Raw genomic sequence first — 25,377 nt, forward strand, 5'->3', positions numbered from 1 at the left:
AAGAATTTTTTTTTTTACTCTTCACATTGGCAAAAATTAAAAAGGATTGTTGATATCCAGGGTTGGCAAGGTTGTGTGGAAACAAACATTGCATATGGAATGGAGTTAAATTATTGCAGCTTTTTCTGAAGGACTCTTTTGTAATATTTGTTTAATATAGAAAAAATATCCTCACATGAGCATGAAGAAATATATACAGATATATTCATCGCAATATTTTTTAATAGTGAAAAGACTGCAAATAAAAATTTACCAATAGTTCAATTATGATACATCTGTAATATGGAATGCTACACAGAACTTGATAAGTCTGTATGTAGTGATGTGGAACTATTTGTAACGTATATCTGTAAATTGAAAACAGTAAAGTTCTGTTTAATCCTTACACTTTGATCCCAATTATGTTAAAAGAAAAAAATCCCAACCTATACATTTTTGTATGAATGTGTATATGTACATAGAAAAAAAATCCAGAAAGATATGTAACACATTGTTAATGGTAATTTTGAGAAAGCAAGTTGGACTGTGGTAGCAGGAGGGTGTTGAAAGGTTATTCTATTTTTTTTTCACTGTGCATATGTATTTTTAAATAACGTTTTGTTAATATATTTTTAAATAATGAGTATACATTTATGCATTAATTCAAGTTGCAAAGCAATATATATAACCATGATACTAGTAAAATAAAAATAATAATAATTCAGGAGTTGTGTGAAACAGAACCTTGACTTTTTCATCCATATGATCTGTATTACTAGAATTTTTTTACAATAAAAATGCATTCATGTATTACTTGTATACTTTTAAAACTTAACTCATTAAAATATATAACCTTAATATATCAATACAAGATATATAGTTAAGTGACAGAACAAAAACAAATTGCAGAACAATACTTAACAGTGAGATTTCTGCAAAGGAAAAGTTCTGGAAGTTTACACACCAGATAAAAGGAAAATGTATTTGTGCACTATTATCATAATTCTCAAAAAAGAAAAAAATAGTAAAAAGAAAATCATACTTTGTACAAATTCAGAACCTATTGCTTAGCTACCTGGTTGCAGTGGGCAAAATTATAAGCATTGTCTAGCCCCTGCCCCAGTAATCAGAAGGGATTCAGAGGTTTTTCCAAGTTGACTCTGTACCCTGGTCACAGCTGATGGGCACAGAATTTGGGACCTGAGTCAAGCTGGGACAATTACCTGGTGTTTCAGTCAGTTTGGCCTGTTATAACAAAACATCATAGGGTAGGCAGCTTAAACAACATTTATTTCCCTCAGTTTTGGAGGCTGAGAAGTCCAAGATCAAGGCACCAGCAGATCCCATGTCTGGTGAGAGCCCGCTTCCTGGTTTGCAAATGGCTGTCTTCTCACTGTATCCTCTCAAGGCTGAGAGCAGAGGCAAGCTCTATGGTGTCTCTTCATATAAGGGCACTAATGCCATATGAGGGCTCCACCCTCATGACCTATTCACCTCCCAAAGGCCCCATCTCCAAATACTATCACACTGGGGACTAGAGTTTTGACTTATGAATTTTGGGGGCACACAAACATTCAGTCCCTAGCACCTAATGAATGGGACTGAGAGAGAATCCATTTCTCCATGTGGCTGAACCGGTGTGTATTTTCCTGTGGGTCTTGGAGCTGCAGGTATCATCCATCTTCTCTCATGCTGTGGACTGTGGAGCAGAGGTTGCTCAGTGGAGAAAGAAGCACGAATCAAGTGGCAGAGAGATGCTGAAATGAGACTTCTGGGAAAGAATAGGACTTCCTACATTTCCACAAATCTTCGCAATTCTGGTTTCCAAAGTTCTTGGCCCTCAACTGCATTTCTCCTCTTGGGTTGAGGTCTTCGCTAACTTATTGTAAATTTCTCTTCTTTGCTGCTATTTGCAATCAGAGGAAGGTAATGTCATCATTTCCCTGTCTGACCATTTACGTTCCAGTAAATTGGGCTTGTCAGATTTTCCGATCCCTATGCTGTATCTATCCTATATAGATATCTATATATATATATAGATATAATCTGCTATTTGATACTATTTCAAAGTCGAAATAATGGAATCAGAGATAGATTTAAAATGAAAAATGTCCATGTGCAGGGAATTTTCTGGCTATCATTTTCTTCCTTGTGTGCCAAAGTAGTAAACAATATTTAAAATTTTACACTATAGTCTTCCTGGGAGATTACTATAAATGCTGAAATATAAGGCAATGGCCCCCCCAAGTTCTCTTTCAGAAGTTAGCTGTTTTATGATTGAGTTTCTACAAGAGTTCTCAGTTACTCTATTCTAGACACACACACACAAAACGTGTTTGGTGAGGGCGAATTAGTCTGAAACATTGATCAATCAATTTTGGATGCTTATAGAAATCACCTGATAAAATCAGTAAAAAAGGACATAAAGAAATTTAACAGTCTTTTAGTCATTATTTTCTGAGCAGGGGGTGGAGTATGACTTCACAGTTGCAAGTTTTAGGTTAATGTGGACAAGACTTAAAAAAAAATAACTTAAACAGGAAGTATGGGATTACATTGTGGATGCCATCGCAAACCTACTACTTACAAAACAAATTTAAAAACTAATTAATGACATGTGAAAAAATAAAGGATACAAAATTAAATTTATAATCTGATACAAAATTTTAAAAACATTTAAAAATAAAACATACAGGAAAGATTGCAAACATATTAGTCTGCAAATATTAATCTGAAATTAATTTTTCTTTAGATTTTTTCAATTTATTTACAGAAAGCATGTATTACTTTTGTAATCAGCAATTAATTATTAAGCATTAACATAAACTTCTTGAAAATATGATTCTAAGGGAGATTTCTGTGTACCTGATGGGATTAATGTATAACTTTCATACAGCTACAAACATGCTTTTATTTATGAATTTGAATTGAAATATTGAAAGTTATCTTCTTTATCTTCTGTTAGATATTTCCTGTTACCATGGGAACATTCAGGTAAATAGCAATGTTACAGAAAAATAATCTGTCCTAAAAATAATAATAATAATAATCTGTACTTAATCCACGTTAAGCTTCATTTTTTAAGAAGATTGACATATAGTATTTAAAATGTTTCAGCATACTTTGCAATTCTATACAACACAAAGTATTATTATTAAAATTGAGCCATCACTGGTATTTTCAGAAGTTATGGCATACTAAGTGAATGCTTAATAACTTAATTGGTCAGCAACTTGTTTGTATTTGTATGCCTAATGTAATTGTATTTTTCAAAATAAACCAAGTAGTTTATCTGTATTTAATTCAGATTAAGGTGATTTCAAAAATAAATAGAAAAAACTAATTACTTATTTCATATTAAAGTGGTTTAAAAATTAAGTAAAACAAATTTGAGGGGAAACCATATAGGGTTAAAATCAAACCAGATTTTTGAAATTGGTTTAGGGATCAGATATATTTTGTTGTTGTCACTTAATGGAAGGAAAAAAAAAAAGACTGAATCGTGTGCTAGATCAACTGTGTCCTCTCCAAAATGATGGTGAAGCACACAGTAGGTGCTCAATAGAGGCTGGGTGGTGAGCAACCTGAAATGTCTATAGGTTGCTGTGATCATCCATTCAGTTTCTCATGACTGTGTCTATGTTCATAGTGGCCCTTCAGCCTGGAATACCTTCTACCACCTTCTTGCCCCTCCTCCAAGTTACCCCCATCTCTCCAGTCCTCTAAATCACTTCTTTATCCTCCAGGAGGTCCTCTCCCTTTGAAGGTCCCTTCTTCTAAAACCCTATGCTTACCTTTTCCCTGATACTTAGGTCATGTGATACTTTTAATACAGCTATTTCAACCCCCCAAGGGACAGTGGGCACAGAGGAGAACACAGTATAAGATCTTGGTCCCATTACACCTGGGAGTGTCAAGAGAGCAACTCCTATGTGCTCCAGGTATCTGACCTTTCAATGGGGCTGCCTTGACAGTCATTTTGATGCAGCCATTTTGACGCAGCCACTAGGATGCTGCGGTTTTGACTTCAGTCTTTGAAACAGTCCCTTGGGTGCAATGTGTTCCAAGGCAGGGACATTTTGATGAGACATTTAGACGAAGCCTTACCTCAGATTTTTCTTTTTAACAATCTGTATTACTAGGTAATGATAAAAACAAGCCACTTCATGCTATCCTTGGGAAAACTCATCCCATTTTTCCCTCTACGATAGGGCATAGTCTGTGATGGAGGGAGGCCAGAGATGAAAGGGGAACTGGGCTGGGACCGCTGGCAGAAGCACGGTCACACAGTCTTGTTTCCTGTACTCACTCATCTCAGAAAAGACCATCAATTATTCCAAGCAATGAGTCTACTCATCTCTGAGAATTCCCTTGCATCTTGAATGAGCTGCATAAAATGTTCTCATCTCTCCCTTAAAGTTAAAGACACCAGGGAGAAGAATATTTGGTCCACATATATGATCCTTATTCTTTGGACTGGACAGCACAATAATGCTCAATTTCTGACATTCCTCTAGTAATACTAATAAAGCATAATTGCTATTGTAACAATTTATTATTAATCATAAATTTGCATTATTATTTCCTTAGAAGTTAACCCAATTCTATCATATTATAGGGAAAATATTTTTCATTTATAAAAGTAATACAAACCTGTAAACATTCAAATTATACTCAATGAAGTGGAAAACGTAAATCTCTTATAATCTTGGTGAGCCTCGGGAGCAGAGTAAGGTTTAGGGGTGTTACATGCACTGCTCGGGAAAACAAGCAACAAAACCATGATTTCACAGCTCTCCTAGGGCCAACCAAAAGTGTCCTCTGAATCAAAGCAACCTTTAAGCTGTATCAACATATCCAGCTTCATGAACAGTTCCCATGAAGATTCTAGGCTCTTCTCTTGCTTCACCCCACCCGTCCCCCTATACCTCTGCCCTTTGTCATTGTCCTTGGCTTCTGAAGTTACCAGGGTACGTCTCACCTTAGGGCAGCTGGTGTCCCGGATGAGAACAATGGTGTCAATGTTGAGATGCTACCTTTCAGGGCTCCCAACTCCATCTCAAGGAGCATTGTTGGGTTCCCTCTCCCAGACACCAGGTCACCTTTGGCCACTCAAAGGACCTAAGAAGCACTGTGTGTGCTCCCCATTCCTTCCTTCTTCACTGTTTCTACTTGTCTCACGGAGCCCTTTGCTAAAACAGCTTCTTTGGCTTCTGACTGCTGTTCTTCTCTCCTTAAGACTCCGGAAAGAGTGCAGATAATCATTACAGAGAGAGAGGAGCTCTGGAGCATACTGCCTGGGCTTACATCCTGGCTATGACACCTGGGGCTGTGTGATCTTAGTTAAGTTCATTAATCTCTCTGTGCTTCTGCTTCCTCGTCTGCAAGATGGAAATAGGAGTTACAGCGCTTACTCCAACCACAGAGTCTGTCTCAGTGTGCTAGTTGTTGGGATGGGCTCTTGTGAAAAATAAACCAATTAAGACCACACAGAGTCCCTAGAACAGTGTCCAGACATGGGCAAACACTTAATAAATGTTAATTATTATTTTAAAAGGAAAAAAAGAAAAAAATCTAGTGGCCAGCGACAAGAATCCAGGTTGTCTCAGTCCTCACTTATCAAATTTGTTGTGCACCTGTGCACAACACGTGGTCCCAACAGGCTACCTTATATAACGAGACATCAGCCAGGATCCAGGTTTTACGTTTTCCTATCCTCAACCGGGGCCATCCTGCTACATTATTCAGTTTCTTTTTATACCTCCCCTGCTAATCACAGAAAGTGTAATCTACCTTTCCCATCCATGTTTCCCCAGCACCGCGGCAGCAATGGACACACAGCAGTGCTGATAAGTGGATGAATGAATGGGTGGATGGATGGTGGTGGTGGTGTTTATATTGAAGCCATGAGTGCTGCCTCAAATACCTTCATCCAAGACTGCTCGGTTCCTGAAGTATATTTAAATGAATTTCATTTTATGAAAATTGTACTGGATCTAGAGTAGAACAAAAATAAAACATACAAGAGAACCTTCTTTTAAATGAGAAACTGAAAGGAAGAATATAAGGAAGATAAAGAATAAAAATGCACATGTTTTCCCCAGAAAGACTGAACACCCAATGAATACTTTTTCCTCTTTAGGGTTTTGTTTCAATGTCATTATCCCACCATTTAGAGGATATGATGACTTATGGTCTTAAAATGAAACAGTATATCACTTAAGTCTTATTTTCATGAAGATATTTTCTTCTAATTAAATTCAATACCATCCACTAGAAGAATAGCTTATTCAACATGATACATAGAAACGCTTTTCCATGTAACAGAGAGCTCAAATAAACGGTTCATGTTTTTACTGTGAATCAAGGAAAAACACACTCTGGTTTTATAGGCTTTCTATAGGCAAGCATCTTCTCTTAAATGAACAGTTTGGGCCTTATTTCACCAAGTGGAAAAGAAGCCTAAACCTGATTAGTTTACCATGGCTCATGAAACATAATGATGAAACATAATCAGAGGGATGAAAATGGTTTTCAGTGAAAAAGATAGCGACCACCATTCTTTTAATTAGTGGCACAGAAGCCCTCCCAAACAAAGCAGGCAAATAAAATAAATAAATAAATAAATGAAAAAGAAAAAAACCCTTAGACACGCTTAAATTATTGATGGTAGGCCTCACCATGTTCTAGGGGTCTCTGTAATTTATTCAGCTAACGTCTAGGAAACCCGTGGATTGTGTCAAGCACAAGCTAAGCCCTGGAAATGTAAAGATGATGGAGAGAACACACAGGTGCTACTTGCAAGCGAATCACAGTCTAGTAATTTTGCACATTTCTTCTAGAAATGTGATCCAGTAAGAAACCTAAAGGGAAACACCTGTATGCATATATACACATAGCTCTGTTTATTCACTACAGAAACATATCTGTTGGCTGCTGATTTAGTCAAAAGTAACATAGTGAGAAAAATTGCATACGTAATTTATAATTTTTCTCCAGAAAGCTTCTATCCTGAATTCGTATCTGAGAGTGACAAACTCTACAGATAGTGATGGAGTAGTGTTAACGTAGCAATCATCTAAAACAACAGTTAGCCAGAGTGACACAAGTCTTGTTATCCAAACTCATCCTTAAATTTTCAAAGCTTTTTAAAAAATCATCTCAATTTTAAGATGATTAAGACATGGAGAAGGAACTATTTATGCAAAAACATACAGAGGAAAGATTCAAAGATTGGGATTGACATATATACACTACTGATACTATGTATAAAATAGATAACTAATGAGAACATACTGTACAGCACAGGGAATTCTACTCAATGCTCTGTGGTGACCTAAAATCCAAAAAAATGCGATATATGTATACGTGTAGCTGATTCACTTTGCTGTACAGTGTAAACTAACACAATATTGTAAAGCAACTATACTCCAATTTAAAAAAAAACAGAAAAAAATCACCTCAATTTTAAGATGATTAAGACATGGAGAGGAACTATTTATGTAAAAACATACAGAGGAAAGATTCAAAGTTAAAAAAAGTCACATCTAGTGCCCAGATCTTGGTTTCTAATAACATTCTCCAATTTAAAGAACCAGAGCTCCTGGGAGAGATGGCTGATTCTAACACTGGGGCAGGAAATATACAGGATGAACTTGGAGCATGTTGTAGTGCCAGAAAGTAAGGAAGTGTTCCAGAAAAAAAAAAAAAAAAGGTTTTTTTTGTGTCAAAGAGACACAGAAGCCAAACTGAAGGCACTCGCCAATGGCCAAAACTGGAAAAATGCGAGCATCAGAATAAATAACAAAGTATTGGATTATAACCCAAATATAAAATAAATACCCGTGAGTCCCTATGAAATAAATAAATGTCTGATAAATAAACAAATGGAAGAGAAGAGACAAACATCTCATATAGAAGAATTCCAAATAATTTGTGTGCATAATTACCACTTAAACAGGCTAAGTATTAACTCCCTACCCTGTAAGTATGGGCTCTGCATGGTGACTTCCTTCCAAAGAATACTGTACAGAAAGAGAGGGAAAGTATAACTTTACGGTGAAGAAATCTGTTAAACACCACTCTGGCCAGGTGATCAAGGTCAACATCAACAGTGATAAGTTATGTGGATAGTATGTACCCTTGATGGGATATTATGAGGATGACACTTTCCCTTTGTGGTCTTCCTCTCAAAAAACCATAACCTCATTTTAATCATGAGAAAAACATCAGACAAACCCAAACTGAGGAACATTTAACAAGATACCTAACCAGTATTCTTTAAAACCATCGAAGTCTTCAAAAACAAGGGAAATCTGAGAAATTGTCACAGACAAGAGGAGCGTAAAAAGACGTGATGCCTCAATGTAATATGTAATCCTGGATGGGATCCTGGAACAGAAAAAAGGACATTAGGTGAAAACTAAGGAAACTTGCATAAGGTATGGACTTTAGTTAGTAATAATGTATCAGTGTTTGCTTTTACATTCTGACAAACGTGCCAGAGTAAAGCAAGATATTAATGGAGGAAGCTGAGTACAGGGTACATGGGAATACTCTGTCCTACCTTTGCAACTTGCCTGTGAATCTGAAACTATTCTAAAATTTAAAATTTACTTTAAAATAAACAAAAATCAAATACCTAAAGTCAGTAAAGACTTAACACAATTATTTTCAATCAACAGTAATAGACCCATAAGTGCTAGAACAAGTAATAAAAATTGACATTATCCTTTATTCTATTTACCATCTCATTACTGGATTGTGTAATGTGCTTCAGTTTAGCATATGTCCCAAATATTTTGAAAACTAAATGATAATACAGAATTCTAATACAGTGACTTGTATCTTAGTACCTAAGTCTTCCCTGCATTTTTCTGGTCCCCACCCCACCTCCACGATTTCAGGGACTTTAGACATTTTGAAAAAGTTTTCTAGCCATATAGATGCTAAAGCTACTGAATATTTTAAATACACTTTCATAGCATGAATACTTTTCTCTGATTACTGTATTTTTTCCGTTTTCTCATGTGATTGACTACTATGGTATGGTATAGAAAGAATGTTAGAGGTCAAAACCACTCTGACTATAAAGAATGTGGTCACATTTTATGCAGACTTGAAATAGTGCAGAATAAGCACGTTTATGAGTTCCAAATTCATGTGCATAATTTGCAATGATGTTAATTCCTCAGATTAGAAGTCGATGAAGAATCATAATTCGAAAGCTGATGGATCAAATGCATTTTAAACTGTGTTTACATTACTCCCACATGGTGGCGCCACATCAGCGGTGTAAAGCATTGGCAAACCCTGAATTAGTCTTGAACTGACCGACTTTTGAGTTATATGACTTCATCAGGAACACAGCCTATAATCTAATTCTAGCCTTCATTTTACAGATGAGATAACTAGAGTCCAGAAAGGCAAATTACCTCCCCAAGTTCGCACAGCCGTATACTACTGAGCCGGGAATAGGATAGAATGTACTTTCCATTACTTGGTCCTGTACCATGTATATATATATATTCACCTGCAGATTAATTTCTACAACAAAATTTTGTGGGGGAAATGTACTTCTTAATGTCACTATAAAGTACATGCATGTAAATAAATGTCCAAAATATATTCACTAAAATCATGACTAAGTACCATTATACTTCTTTAGGTTCCTGAAAGTTTCTATACTGTGGCTTTTGCTTAGCAAACTTTTGCTAATGCAAGGCAATTTAGGAGCCACTAAAAGAATGAAATAGAACTATACAAACTGACTTGGAGAGATTTTCACAAAGTACTGTCAAGTGAAAATATAAAAAATTTAAAAAATATATTAGCTTAATCCTACTTTTATAAACCAAATAATAATAAAAATTAAAATACCTCATATGGTATGTATATAAATATACATGTCTGAAAATTATGTCAGTATAGAATTATTTGAATACAGTGAAAAATGTGGATGCTATATAAAGTCTTTAATATGAATTACCTTTGCAGGGAAAAGAAAGAGACTCACATGAGGGGAAAGTAGAAGAGAATGAAGAGAATGCCCAACAAAAACAAAAAAAATTTAGCACAAAATTCTTATATATGGTCACATTTATTCATTTATATAAAATTATAATTATGTGAATATATATATAAATATATACACTTAAATACTTTGTTTTAGAATAAACAAAAGTTACTTTAAATAAGGAAAAAGAAAAATGAAAACCTGGAAAAACTTTTGTGATAAAAATGACAGCTAAGATAGCTAATATCCTAAAAAATAAAATAAAAAACCTCCTACAGAGCAATGAAAAATACAACGAAAACAATAGCCTAATAGAAAAGTTGATAACCTAATACCTAAGACCACAAGAAAGCCATTTACATAAAAGAAAAATACAAATGCTTTTACATAAAAATGCTTATTCCCATTTGTAATCAGGGAAATGCAAATGAAAACCACAATGAAATTTTGTTTCAAATTCATCATATTGGCAAAAAATTTATATATCCTAATGCCACATTTTGGCAAGAATGAAAAACAACAGGAACTCTTCTATACTGCTGATGGGAGTATAAACTGGGGCAATCACTTCCAAAGCAATTTGGCAACGTGTAAAGTTGCAGATGCCAAACACTATGGCAGATCCATTCCCAGGTCTGTATATGCCATTACATGCGGATGAAGAGACATTTACAAGAATGGTTATAGCAGGATTGTCTGAAAGAGCAACAATTGGAGAAAAACGTAAATGAACATCAATAGTAAAATAAATTGTGATGTATTTATTCAGTGGAGTACTAAGCACGAAGATAAATGAATGGATTTGAGCTACATAGATGTCATGAATGCATTCTCACAAAATAATGTTGAGGATAAAAAACACACTGCAGAGGAATACATGCAGATAATACTGTATGACATTTAAAAACATGCAAACAAATTATATACACATACATGTAGTTTGGGAGCACATAAATGAGTTGTAAGACATTAAAAACACTAAATTCAGGGCAGCAAATGCTGCTGAAAAGAAGAAATAGGGAAATTCATCTAGAGAAAGGCACACAGTTGTCTTCATCTGATTGATGATGTATTTTTTAAAGCCAAATGGGATGTGCTTATGTTATTTTTTATTATCATTATATTTATATTTCTTATGTTTATAAGTATTTTACTAATCATATTCATATTACTTATTAACATTACTTTACAGTATTTTTAATACTCAACTCCCTCATAAGAGGCGTACTTATTAAGATGACACTGAGAAACTATTTTTCACTTATCACAATAGTAAAAATAAGCATTTTGATAATAAATTGTTCTGGAAAGGGTGCAGGGATACTAGTACTTTCAGGAACTGTTGGGAGAATACATTTGTAAAACTTCTATCTGTGAAACAATTTGACAATATTTAGCAAAATTAAGGGCATATACCGTACCATTTGACCTAACTCATTCACTGTTAGGAATGTACTCTTTAGAGACACTCAGGAAAGTACACAAGGACATGTATACAGAGCTATCCATTGCCTCATTGTGATAGCAAATGGCTAGAGACAACCCGAAGAACCTTCAGAACAGGCTGGTTAGAAAAAAATGATTCATCTAAACAAAGGATATTATGCAGGAGATGAAAAAGAACGAGGAACCACTGTATAAACTGATGTGGAATAGTGAATGGGGTGGGGGGAAGAGAAGTAAAGAACACCTCTCTGGTAATCTACCTTTTGGTAACACTGGTGGTCTCTACTACTTGAAACTGGGGCTTGGGGACAGACAGGAGAGACTGATTTTTCAATATTTCCATTTGTGTTTTGAATCTTGCATCTCATGTGTGTATTACCATCAAACTTCAAAAGGTTCAGAAGCACAACATTTTTTAAAAAAGATTAAAAATGAAACTAAAAACAAGAGACACCACTCATCCACTTCATTTCAAAGACAGCAATGGCACTTAAATTTTAATACTATAATGAAGGGGCATCAAATGTCTTATATCCAAGGCCTAAGGTTTCAATTAATTTAGAGTAAATGAGTAACAAAAGGAGGAAAGCTTCCTTAAAAAGTGGCATTGGTTGGCAAGCGCCAGGCCCAAGGGAGGAATCTCTTACCAAAACAGCAGACTTTCAACTCCTTCTCAGAAGGGAGTAGGGATCATAACTTTAATAATTCAAGCATAAACTTTAGTAATTTGAGTGAGGTCCTGCTATCAGAGTTTTAGAACCAATTAATTAAGCTAAATACCTGCTGTTCTGAAAAGACTTAACATCAACTTACAAATAAGCACAAAATACACCATGATTCAACGAATGAAAAATAAGTAAGAAAATGAGGCATATATACATGTATTTTAAAAAACTTTTAAAATATTTATTTCTATACCATTTTAGAGGTTACTTTCCACTTATTAAAAAATATTGGCTATCTTCGCTGTGTTGTACAACACATCCCTGAGCCTATCTTACACCCAACACTTTGTACCTCTCACTCCCCTACCCCTATATTGCCCCCCCCACTGGTAACCACTAGTGTGTTCTCTGTATCTGTGAGTCTGCTTCTTTTATGCTATATTCACTAGCTTGTTATATTTTTTAGAGTCCACATATAAGTGACATCACACAGTATTTGCCTTTCTCTGTCCGACTTATTTCACTTAGCATAATGCCCTCAAATCCATCCATGTTGCTGCAAATGGCAAAATTTCATTTTTTTATGCCTGAGTAGTATTCCACTGTGTGTGTGTATATATATATCATATATGTATGTGATATATATATACATACATATATATATATGTATATATCACATCTTCTTTATCCATTCATTTTTTGATGGACACTTGGGTTGCTTCCATGTCTTGGCTATTGTAAATAATGCTGCTATGAACATTGGGGTGTATGTATCTTTTCGAATTAGTGTTTTTGGTATTTTCAGATATATACCCAGGAGTGGAATTGCCAGGTCATATGGTAGTTCTATTTTTATTATTCCTTTATTTCTTCTTATAGTTCTTATTAATTTTTAAAGGTGATTCTTCCCAAGAATATTTTTCACTTTAAAAGAATCACAGCTTTAAAATAAAAAGCTTTAGAAATAAATGCATTAAGAAACAGAAAGAATAATAGAAATACTAAGTAAATCTAAAAGTTGATTATTTGGAAACAAGAAAAGAAAACAATAAAATAAAGAAGACATTAGCTAATGCAACTAACATAAGGGGAGAAATACACCATTAGGAAAGAAAATGGGAAAGTAATTCAAATAATTGTAAGGAGTTATTTTGCTCAGCTGTATGAAAAATAATTTGAAAACCTCTGAGAGACAGATTAATCTATAGGAAAATATAAATTATTAAAACTAACCACAGAAGAGGTAGAAAATGTAAATAAAAACAGAAAATGTAAAAAGAGCCCTCTTCTTCTCACTCTCCTCCCCCAAATCGTGCAAGGCCCAGGTATTTCATCAGGGTATTTTCTGAAACTTTAAAGAACAGAGAACTCCAATCTAATTAAACTGTTCCAGAACACAGACAAATTGGGAAAACTTCAAAATTCTTTACAAGAAACTAGGATAATATCATAAACCTGACAGAGATACTAAGGGGAAACAACAGATCTATTTCACTTATCAGAACTGATTTTTTTTTAATTCTAAAAAATTAGTAAGTAAAATTGATCATTTTAAAAAATAGTAATAGATCTTGACTAAATATGGATCACATCAGAAACATAAGAATGTTTCAGTATGAGCAAATCTAATAATATATTTCACTATATTGATAAATCAAATGAGAAAAATAATATACTCATCTTCACAGACGCTGAAAAAATATTTGATAAAATGTTAACATTTGTGATAAAAGTTCTTAATAAAATAAGACTAGATACATTAATTATTTTTTACTTGATAATAAGATAACTCAGCAAAGTCCCTGGGACATATCCTTTCTATAGACAAAGAGTAACCAGTTTGAAAATGTAATAGATAAAACGCAATAGCAACAAAAACACAGAATACTTGAGAACAGACTTAATAAGAAATGTGCAAAACTCTGTAAGGGCAAGCTTAAAATGCTACTAAAGGACCAAAAAGGCAGAAAGATGCACAAAGTGTACTCTAGTCTTAAAGAGAAAGACACATTATAAATATCACTATTGTGTCTAAAGTAATCTATCATTTTTTCATGATCTCAATTATATACCAATAAATCTTTTTAACTAAACAAGCTAGTAAACATCATATGTGAAGATAAGTATATGAAAATAACTAGGAAAATTCTGTGAAAAAAAAAATTTAGCCTTGGGGCAAGATTACCTACCAATTATAGTAATTAAAATAGTGTTGTACTGCCACATGTACACACAAAGAGACCAATGAATCCCCAAATAAAATTCAGTAAGTGATAGGAGGTGAGATTTCACATCACTGTGGAAAGTTAGAATGTTCAATAAATAATTCTGGGATAACTGATATTTGAAAAAAGTAGTTGAATCTTCACCCCACCCCTTACATCAAAATAAATTTCAAAATGGGTCAAATATTCATAAATTAAAATAAAACTGTGACATTATTATAAGAAAATGGGAGGCCCTTTATGTAAACTCAGAGAAGAGAAAAACCTGCACGTCAAAATTTCTTTAGCCAAAATTCAAAGATATATACAAACTAGGAGAAAATACTTGTGTCATGTTATAGACAAAACGTTAACAGCTTCACATTTAAAAAGTTGCTACAAACGAATCATTTAAAAGGACCTTTAAACACACTAGAAAACAGAAACAGTCCAGTAATGAAAAAGAAAATACTTACAACTATTAAAATGTGAAAAGAAGTTCAATACCACCAAAAGAAACTTGCCAGTTGAAATGAAAGTGAGCTGTTTCTCATATTTCACCCTTATTCTGTGCAAGATCAACAGATTTGATAATACACAGTTTTGGCAAGGGTGTGGAGAAACCCATACACTGTTGTACAGACTCTCAGGAGGCTCTAGCATCCATTAAAATAAAAAATGTGCATGCTCCTTGGTACATCATTTTCATTTCCAATAATTATTTTTACGGGTATATTTGCACATGGGGACAATGAAATATGTACAAAGATAGTCATTGCAGCATTGTTTTTACCAGCAAAAGTCTGGAAACAGCCAAAATGTCTAACACAGGTGGACTGTTCAATAAATTGTGATACCAGAGTTCAATGAATATTTTAACAGAATGAGGCAACTCTATGTTCGTTATGAAATGGTCCACAAAACACATTGTGACAATTTGTGTTGAAAAAAGTTTAATTCATATATGTAAATAAATTTGCGTAGGAGATCATATGTTCCTAGACTACCTCTGGAAGTCTTCAAAAGAAACTGGTATCAGTCATAGCCCTTGGGGGAATTTTGAGAGGCCGGGGGTTTGTGTCAGATGGAGAATTGTCTTTTATATATTATTTGGTATCTTGAATTTTGTACTATGTGTATGAATTGCATATTCAAAAATTAATGAACAGTAGATTTTTCAACATATTCAAGAGCAGATAGGATTAGTATTGATAAGTAGAAGATTCTTTTCTCATCTCCTTATATCAAAGCACACGTGGTTTACTGTCTACTTTATTTGGATTCTGAGGAGTTAGTATCAGGAATAAGACTAGAATTATAGTACAAATAAGCATTGGGGAAAAATGTCAACTAGGAAAGGGCTTTGGAAATTCTGGAGATCCGCACATTGTTAGCTGTCATTATCGCCATTATCCTTCTTTAATAAAATACTTGATGGCTTTTATTATGTAACTTTAAAAAAGGAAACCCGTTCCCAAGTTTTCTGAACTCTTGAGTTATCTGATTCCAGGCAATTGTGGTTTGAAGTGCTAACTGAATTTTCTTCTCAGACCACATTAAGAAATCAGCAAAACCAGTCATCAGTAGATTCAGAAGGCTAGGCAGATAGTGGGGCATCTAAAAATCATGTCAGATGAGAAATGACTGAAGAAAATTACTTTTTTTTCTGTATAGCTTTAGAGGAAAGAGCTAGGATCAGTGAGTGTGGTTATAGGAAGCAGACTCTGACTTACTGTAAGATAGACATTTCCAGTGATGAGAACAATTTGAAAATTTACTGGACTCTTTTATCATTACTTGAGTTCGTTCCCTCTCTAGAAATGCTCAGACAACAGTATAGCAAGAAATCCCATGCACTTTATCAGTATCACCAGTCCACAATACAATTGTGTCTTTGAGCAAGACTTTAAAAAGAAAGTCCACTCCCTGCCCAATGTTTCTTACTCTATTACCTCATCTTCCAGGTCAAGGTATCCAGAATTATGACAGTTCAGCAATGAAGCAAATGTTTATCTCTTGTAAATTTAATTTACTCCTTTGACCTAAAAGATGCCTGGATAATGCTGTTACTGACACCCTAGAAGTTCAAAGATGTGGTCAGCACTATTTGTTATTTTTATGCTATGACCAAACTTCCTGAGGTTAATGGGCTTAGAAGACAGGGCATCATTTACCTAAACTTATTTAGCAAAAAAAAAAAAAAAAAAAAAGGAGGGGAGGGTTAAAATTTATTCCCATTTGAAATTTGTTTAATAGATAATCTTTTCATTCACTGTTTAGCTACACTCACAAAGGAAGAATGTCCCGAAGGTCCACATTTATAATTTAGTCTTGCCTCAGGAATGATCTCTATCCACTTACAAGAAAATCCAGACAGAGTATCTTCACATTACTCTCTAAAGATCAATAACCTGACTCACCATATCTCATAAAACTGGCTCTCCTATGTACTTTACTTATTTTGGCTATGACATCACTTTTCTTCCAGATGTCTAGGCTTTAAATCTAAACTTCCATATAGCCAGTTGTCAAGCTAACGATGAACCACAATTGATAAGATATATTTTGAGGCATCTGACGCTTTCCCCCCAATCCATCACAGCTACCATGATTCCTATCCTGTACCTGTTAACTGATTCCCAGTCCACCCAGGCACTGACCTCAGTTGTTTAGAGAGATGTGGTCCACCCTCATCAAGGACAGCCCAGGCACAGATTAGCCAGAAATGTGGGGAGTAAAAAACATCTGGGCCAATCAGCCATCACTTGCAGGAATTTTAGAACTAGAAAACCAACAGACTATTGCCAATTAGCTAGGGAAGCGGCAGCTGAGGGCTCACATGGAAGAGTCAGGGCTGCAGAATTCTGAGGCGTACGTGCAAGTTAAAGTTATGAGCTGGAAAACTCTGGGCAAGTACAGGAAGATGATCAAAAAGGCTGGAGAAGGAAGCAGACCTGCAGAGAGATGCAGAGTCAAGCAATGAGGTATCTCTTCAGACCCATGAAGAGCAGCCTTGGGACAAAGGTGGGTTTCCAACTCTAACTTCTAGAAGACCCATCTGAATTAATTATAGCTCTCTTCTTGAATTCTCAGCAATTGTTTGTATGCCTTCAGATACTCCTGCCCACCTTTGTTTCAGCTAGCTTAAATGGCTCTCTCCTCCTAGCAACCCAAAGAGTCCTAATTAAAACAATTTCTTTCACAGCTATCCCAACATTTCCTTTCTATGGCCATCACTCTAGTTTAAGCCATCATGATCTTTCATTTCACCAAAACTATTGTAATAACCTCAACACTATTCTCCTAAAGACTAACAAAACTTTTTGCATCCATTTCCCTGTTTCCTACCTCCAGGTTGATCTTCAAAAAGCCCAATTCCAATCACATCACTCCCTTGATCAGAAACCTTCCATGGCTCTGTAGCATCTAGCAAATGAAGCAGAAAATACTATCATTAGCTGTCCCATCTGTAGTTTTGTCTTCTACTACTTGTTAATACTCTTTCCTGCTCTCATTTGATTATCTGTTTTTGGTGTCTGGACAACAAAAGTACACTATTGTGGGTCTGGTCCACTTTATAGGATATACATATGTTCACTGTGCTCCATGGCCTACAGAAATCTCTCATATTATTCTCTGCTTTTCAAGAGTACAGTGATATATTTCATGATTTCAAATGGCATAAGGATATTTATATATCTTCTAAGTCACTGCTCTTAAAAAGAAGTGCCCAAAATCTTTAAGTAACATTTGATTAGAAAATAATATAAGCTTTTTTAGATTAGCTATTGGAAAGTCATCTGTCAGTAAAATCCACCCTAAATTTTGCCTTTTCTTTGAGATTTTCCAGATTCATGAAGTTAGCTCGGATTTCTCTATCTACTAAATTCCAGTGTCTCTTTATCTCCTATGATACTTATTCCTCCTTACCTTATGCTTATTTTCACACTCATCCTAGCTTTCTTCTTAGGTTGTAACCTCTTTGAAGGCAGGCCTTTTGTTTAATTCACATTAATGGCCCCCAAAGTACCTAACATAGTTCTCTGTCCATAACAGTAGTTCAATAAATAATTTGTGTTTAATTTTTTTAAACCTACATTGATCAAATAAATATGTCTGAGGAGTACACTGTCAATAACAAAGTTGATACATCTACATCTATAGGGATTAAAATCTACTACTTAATAGAATGAACACACCAACTAATGTCAATTAGAGCACAGTGCTTTCTAAGTACGGCCAAGCCTTTAAATGGTATGGAGAAAAATTATTTGGCTCATAAAATCATTTTAATAATATTCTTCAAAGCATTGTAGAGTACTTGAGGGCAGGACAGAGATTCCTTCTGCCATCAGATGTCTTTCTGCTTGACTGAACTTCACCTGTGGTCCTTGAAGAATACCTTACATATTGGGGATTCTTCTAAAATGAGAATAAATGAATTACTATAAAAAAAATATAGAGCACTGGAGCCTGAAGGCTCTTTGGTGGGGCTAATGGCAGACTCTGGGAGGGTTCACACCAAGGAGTACTTCCCAGAACTTCTGTTGCCAATGTCCCTGTCCCCACAGTGAGCCACAGTTGTCTCCCACCTCTGCAGGAGAACTTCCAACACTAGCAGCTATGTGACTGACAGGGGTTTGGTGCTCCGGCCTGGTGTCAGGCCTGAGCTTCCAAGTTAGGAGTGCCGAGTTCAGGACATTGGACCCCCAGAGACCTCCTGGCCCCGTGTAATATCAATTGGTGAGAGCTCTCCCAGAGATCTCTGTCTCAACACAAAGATGCAGCTCCACCCAAAGGCCAGCAGCACCAGGGCTGGACGCCCCATGCCAAACAACTAGCAAGACAGGAACACAACCTAACCCATTAGCAGAGAGGCTGCCTAAAATCACAATAAGGTCACAGACACCCCAAAACACACCACTGGACGTGGCCCTGCCCACCAGAAAGATAAGATCCAGCCCCACCCACCAGAACACAAGCTCCAGTCCCTTCCACTAGGAAGCCTACACAAGCCACTGAACCAACTTCACCCACTGGGGGCAGACACGATAAACAATGGGAACTACGAACCTGCAGCCTGTGACCAGGAGACCCCAAACACAGTAGGTTTTAAAAAATGAGAAGACAGAGAAATATGCAGCAGAAGAAGGAGCAAGGTAAAAACCCATCAGACCCAACAAATGAAAAGGAAATACGCAATTTACCAGAAAAAGAATTCAGAGTAATGACAGTAAAGATGATCCAGAATCTTGGAAATAGAATGGAGAAAATACAAGAAACGTTTAACAAGGACCTAGAAGAACTAAAGAGCAAACAAACAATGACGAACAACACAATAAATGAAATTAAAAATTCTCTAGAAGGAATCAATGGCAGAAACACTGAAGCAGAAGAATGGATAAGTGACATGGAGGATAAAATAGTGGAGATAACTACCGCAGAGCAGAATAAAGAAAAAAGAATGGAAAGAATTGAGGACAGTCTCAGAGACCTCTGGGACAACATAAAATGCACCAACATTCTAATTATAGGGGTCCCAGAAGAAGAGAAAAACAAAGGGTCTGAGAAAATATTTGAAGAGATTATAGTTGAAAACTTCCCTAATATGGGAAAGGAAATAGAAAATCAAATCCAGGAAGTGCAGAGAGTCCCATACAGGATAAGTGCAAGGAGAAACACGCCAAGACACATATTAATCAAACTATCAAAAATTAAATACAAAGAAAAAATATTAAAAGCAGTAAGGGAATAACATATAAGGGAATCCCCATAAGGTTAACAGCTGATCTTTCAGCAGAAACTTTGCAAGCCAAAAGGGTATGGCAGGACATATTTAAAGTGATGAAAGGGAAAAACCTACAACCAAGATTGATTACTCTACCCAGCAAGCATCTCATTCAGATTCGACAGAGGAATTAAAACCTTTACAGACACAAAAATTAAGAGAATTCAACAGCACCACACGAGCTGTACAACAAATGCTAAAGGAAATTCCCTAGGCAGGAAACACAAGAGAAGGAAAAGACCTACAAAAACAAACCCAAACCAATTAAGAAAATGGTAATAGCAACATACATATCAATAATTACCTTAAACGTAAATGGATTAAATGCTCCAACCAAAAGACATAGACTGGCTGAATGGATACAAAAAAAAGACCAGTAATTATGCTGTCCACAACAACCCACTTCAGACCCAGGGACACATAGAGACTGAAAGTGAGGGGATGGAAAAAGATATTCCATGCAAATGGAAATCAAAAGAAAGCTGGAGTAGCAATTCTCATATCAGACAAAATAGATTTAAAATAAAGACTATTACAAGAGACAAAGAAAAACACAACATAATGATCAACGGATCAATCCAAGAAAAAGATATAACAATTGTAAATCTTTATGCACCTAACATATGAGCACTTCAATATGTAAGGCAAATGCTAACAGCCATAAAAGGTGAATTCAACAGTAACACAGTCATAGTAGGGGACTTTTACAGCCCACCTTCAGTAGTGGACAGATCATCCAAAATGAACATCAATCAGGAAACCCAAGCTTTAAATAACACATTAGACAAGATGGACTTAATTGATATTTATAGGACATTCCATCCAAAAACAACAGAATATACTTTCTTCTCAAGTGCTCATGGAACATTCTCTAGTATAGATCATATCTTGGGTCACATATCAAGCCTTGGTAATTTTAAGAAAACTGAAATTGAATCAAGTATCATTTCTCACTGCAATACTATGAAACTAGATATCAACTGCAGGAAAAAATCTGTAAAAATTAAAAACACATGGAGGCTAAACATTATGCTACTAAATAACCAAGAGATCACTGAAGAAATCAAAGAGGAAATCAAAAAATACCTAGCAACAAATGACAATGAAAACACAACGACCCAAAACCTATCGGATGCAGCAAAAGCAGTTCTAAGAGGCAAGTTTATAGTAATACAATCCTACCTCAAGAAACAAGAAACATCTCAAACAAACAATCTAACAGGGCTTCCCTGGGGGCGCAGTGGTTGAGAATCTGCCTGGCAATGCAGGGGACACGGGTTCGAGCACTGATCTGGGAAGATCCCACATGCCGCGGAGCAACTAGGCCCATGAGCCACAATTACTGAGCCTGCACCTCTGGCACCTGTGCTCCGCAACAAGAGAGGTGGGCGCTGGTGAGAGGCCTGTGCACCGCAATGAAGAGTGGCCCCCACTTGCAGCAACTAGAGAAAGCCCTCACACAGAAACGAAGACCCAACACATCCATAAATAAATAAATAAATAAACAAATAAAATTAAAACAAAACAATCTAACCTTGCACCTAAAGCAATTAGAGAAAGAAGAACAAAAAAACCCCAAAGTTAGCAGAAGGAAAGAAATCAGAAAGATCAGATCAGAAATAAATGAAAAAGAAATGAAGGAAACAATTGCACAGATCAATAAAACTAAAAGCTGGTTCTTTGACAAGATAAACAAAATTGATAAACCACTAGCCAGACTCATCAAGAAAATAAGGCAGAAGACTTAAATTAACAAAATTAGAAATGAAAAGGAGAATTAAAAAGTGACACTGAAGAAATACAAAGGATCATGAGAGATTACTAAAAGCAACTACATGCCAATACAATGGACAACCTGGAAGAAATGGACAAATTCTTAGAAAAGTACAACCTTCCAAGACTGAACCAGGAAGAAATAGAAAATACTAACAGACCAATCACAAGCAGTGAAATTGAAACTGTGATTAAAAGTCTTCCACCAAACAAAAGCCCAGGACCAGATGGCTTCACAGAAGAATTCTATCCAACATTTAGAGAAAAGCTAACACCTATCCTTCTCAAACTCTTCCAAAATATAGCAGAGGGAGGAACACTCCCACACTCATTCTATGAGGCCACCATCACCCTGATACCAAAACTAAAGATGTCACAAAGAAAGAAAACTACAGGTCAATATCACTGATTAACATAGAGGCAAAAATCTTCAACAAAATACTAGCAAACAGAATCCAACAGCACATTAAAAGGATCATACACCATGATCAAGTGGGGTTTATCCCAGGAATGCAAGGATTCTTAAATATATGCAAATCAATCAATGTGATACACCATATTAACAAACTGAAGGATAAAAACCATATGATCATCTCAGTAGATGCAGAAGAAGCTTTTGACAAAATTCAACACCCATTTATGATAAAAGCCTTCCAGAAAGTAGGCATAGAGGGAATCTGCCTCAACATAATAAAGGCCATATATGACAAACCCACAGCCAACATCATTCTCAGTGGTGAAAAACTGAAATCACTTCCCCTAGATCAGGAACAAAACAAGGTTTCCCACTCTCACCACTATTATTCAACATACTTTTGGAAGTTTTAGCCACAGTAATCAGAGAAGAGAAAGAAATAAAAGGAATCCAAATCAGAAAAGAGGTAAAACTTTCACTGTTTGCAGATGACATGACACTATACATACAGAGTCCTAAAGACTCTACCAGAAAACTACTAGAGCTAATCAATGAATTTGGTGAAGTAGCAGGATACAAAATTAATGCACAGAAATCTCTTGCATTCCTATACACTAATGATGAAAAATCTGAAAGTGAAATTAAGGAAACACTCCCATTTACCATTGCAACAGAAAGAATAAAATACCTAGGAATAAACCTACCTAGGGAGACAAAAGACCTGTATGCAGAAAACTATAAGACACTGATGAAAGAAATTGGATGATGCAAACAAATGGAGAGATATACCATGTTCTTGGATTGGAAGAATCAACATTGTGAAAATGACTATACTGCCCAAAGCAATCTACAGATTCAATGCAATCCCTATCAAACTACCACTGGCATTTTTTACAGAACTAGAACAAAATATTTCACAATTTGTATGGAAACACAAAAGACCCTGAATAGCCAAAGCAATATTGAGAAAGAAAAACGGATCTGGAGGAATCAGGCTCCCGGAATTCAGCCTACACTCTAATGCTACAGTAATCAAGACAGCATGGTACTGGCACAAAAACAGAAATATAGATCAATGGAACAGGATAGAAAACCCAGAGATAAACCCACACACATATGGTCACTTATTTTTGATAAAGGAGGCAAGAATATACAATGGAGAAAAGACAGCGTCTTCAATAAGTGGTGCTGGGAAAACTGGACAGCTACATGTAAAAGAATGAAATTAGAACACTCCCTAACACCATACACCAAAATAAACTCAAAATGGATTAAAGACCTAAATGTAAAGCCAGACACTCTAAAACTCTTAGAGGAAAACATAGGCAGAACACTCTATGACACAAATCACAGCAAGATCCTTTTTGACCCACCTCCTAGAGAAATGGAAATAAAAACAAAAATAAACAAATGGGGCCTAATGAAACTTAAAACATTTTGCACAGCAAAAGAAACCATAAAAAAGACAAAAAGACAACCCTCAGAATGGGAGAAAATATTTGCAAACGAAGCAACTGACAAAGGATTAATCTCCAAAATTTACAAGCAGCTCATGCATCTCAATATCAAAAAAACAAACAACCCAATCCAAAAATGGGCAGAAGATCTAGATAGACATTTCTCCAAAGAAGGTATACAGATTGCCAACAAACACATGAAAGAATGCTCAACATTACTAATCATTAGAGAAATGCAAATCAAAACTACAATGAGGTATCACCTCACACCAGTCAGAATGGCTATCATCAAAAAATCTACAACAGTAAATGCTGGAGAGGGTGTGGAGAAAAGGGAACCCTCTTGCAGTGTTGGTGGGAATGTAAATTGATATAGTCACTATGGAGAATGGTATGGAGGTTCCTTAAAAAACTTAAAATAGGACTACCATACCACCCAGCAATCCCACTGCTTAGCATACACCCTGAGAAAACCATAATTCAAAGAGTCATGTACCACAATGTTCATTGCAGCTCTATTTACAATAGCCAGGACATGGAAGCAACCTAAGTGTCCATCGACAGATGAATGGATAAAGAAGATGTGGCACATATATACAATGGAATATTATTCAGCCATAAAAAGAGACAAAATTGAGTTATTTGTAGTGAGGTGGATGGACCTAGAGACTGTCATACAGAGTGAAGTCAGAAAGAGAAAAACAAATACCATATGCTAAAACGTATATATGGAATCTAAAAAAAAAAAAAAGTTTTTAATGAACCTAGGGGCAGGACAGGAATAAAGACACAGACGCATAGAATGGACTTGAAGATGGGGAAAGGGAAGGGTAAGCTGGGACGAAGTGAGAGAGTAGCATTGACACATGTACACTACCAAATGTAAAATAGATAGCTAGTCGGAAGCAGCCGCATAGCACAGGGAGATCAGCTCGGTGCTGTGTGACGACCTAGAGGGGTGGGATAGGGAGGGTGGGAGGGAGACACAAGAGGGAGGGGATATGGGGATATATATATACACATATAGCTGATTCACTTTGTTACACAGCATAAACTAACACAACATTGTAAAGCAATTATACTCCAATAAAGATGTTTAAAAAAAAAAAGCATTGTAACTGTCAGGAAATGAGTATAGTAGATTTCAAAGAATATGATCTGATCAACAGAGCTAAAGATTAGTTCCGTATCTCCTCTCAAACCTTTGCAGAAAGTGCCCTCGTTCACCAACTCCAGAATATTTGCATTTTGCATGCCAACAGACCCCTTTCTTTTGTGCCTGCCAATTAGAACCGTGACTTCCTGGCCATTGAAATATTTGTAATTTTGCACCATTTAAAAAATATTTATTACCTAGCAACTGTTTACAAACCATTGGGTTAGATCCTGTGCTGAATACAAAACATTCAAGATATCTGCTGTGTGCTAAAGAAAGGTGGAGCCTAATTGGGGAAACCAAATATAGGTAGCTGAAAAGATTGTATTATAGCATAGCTGTATGATTGTTCTACCTATTACTGCAAAATAAACCACCTGTTATATGAATAAGCCAAAGACGACCCCTGTATATTGGCCCCTATGTTGTTTACTTCTTCACAGCAGGCTGACCATTAGCTCAAAGCCTACTGGCACTAA

The sequence above is a fragment of the Orcinus orca genome, chromosome 12 (genome assembly GCF_937001465.1).
Source record: "Orcinus orca chromosome 12, mOrcOrc1.1, whole genome shotgun sequence".
NCBI classification, from domain to species: domain Eukaryota; kingdom Metazoa; phylum Chordata; class Mammalia; order Artiodactyla; family Delphinidae; genus Orcinus; species Orcinus orca.